The following is a 629-nucleotide window of genomic DNA, read 5'->3' as shown; positions in this document are numbered from 1 at the left end:
CGCGTAGCGAACGCTGGCCTAAGCGCAACTTATTATTTTGTGTACGTCAGAAAGTAAGCACGTTTGCTTGTCTCACCGCTACTGCCTTGGTCAACAGTCGTTCGGAATGGTGCTGCAGGTCCTGTCGAGGTGTGGGCCTTGAGTCGTGTGAGCAGATGGAGTAACAGTTGGCGCATGTAGGAATAGTTGCAACCGCTAGACAGTTGCTCTGCAGAAAACGAAGTTGTGGCGTGAACTCGACGGAGTGTGAACGTCCCGACGGGGCTTACCTTTGGTGCAGTGAGAGGGGCATGCGCTAGTGGTGGTTGGGTTTGGGGTTTCAGGCGGTGAAGCGGAAATTACTTTGTCGGGCTACTCGCATGCTGATTCAGAAAGTGTGTTTGGTTTGAGTGTTCACGCGCAGGAGCAGTGGTGACACTCAGGCACTGGGGTTGGTGGTGACTGGATGAATAGCGGCAGCACGCACGTGTTGTCCGTAGCTTATACCTGCGGCGGTGACGGTAGGGGGATATGCCGGACGTGTTGACACGGCATTTGGAGAATGGCACCGAGATTTTTGCAACGTGCGTTTCCCGTAGGCACAGTCCCCAGCAGCCAAGCAAGCAATATCGACGAGTACAGCTTCTAAA

Source organism: Eimeria mitis, genomic scaffold (assembly GCF_000499745.2).
Source record: "Eimeria mitis Houghton genomic scaffold, Emh_scaff3548, whole genome shotgun sequence".
Classification (NCBI taxonomy): domain Eukaryota; phylum Apicomplexa; class Conoidasida; order Eucoccidiorida; family Eimeriidae; genus Eimeria; species Eimeria mitis.
Note: the sequence above shows the minus strand (reverse complement) of the source record.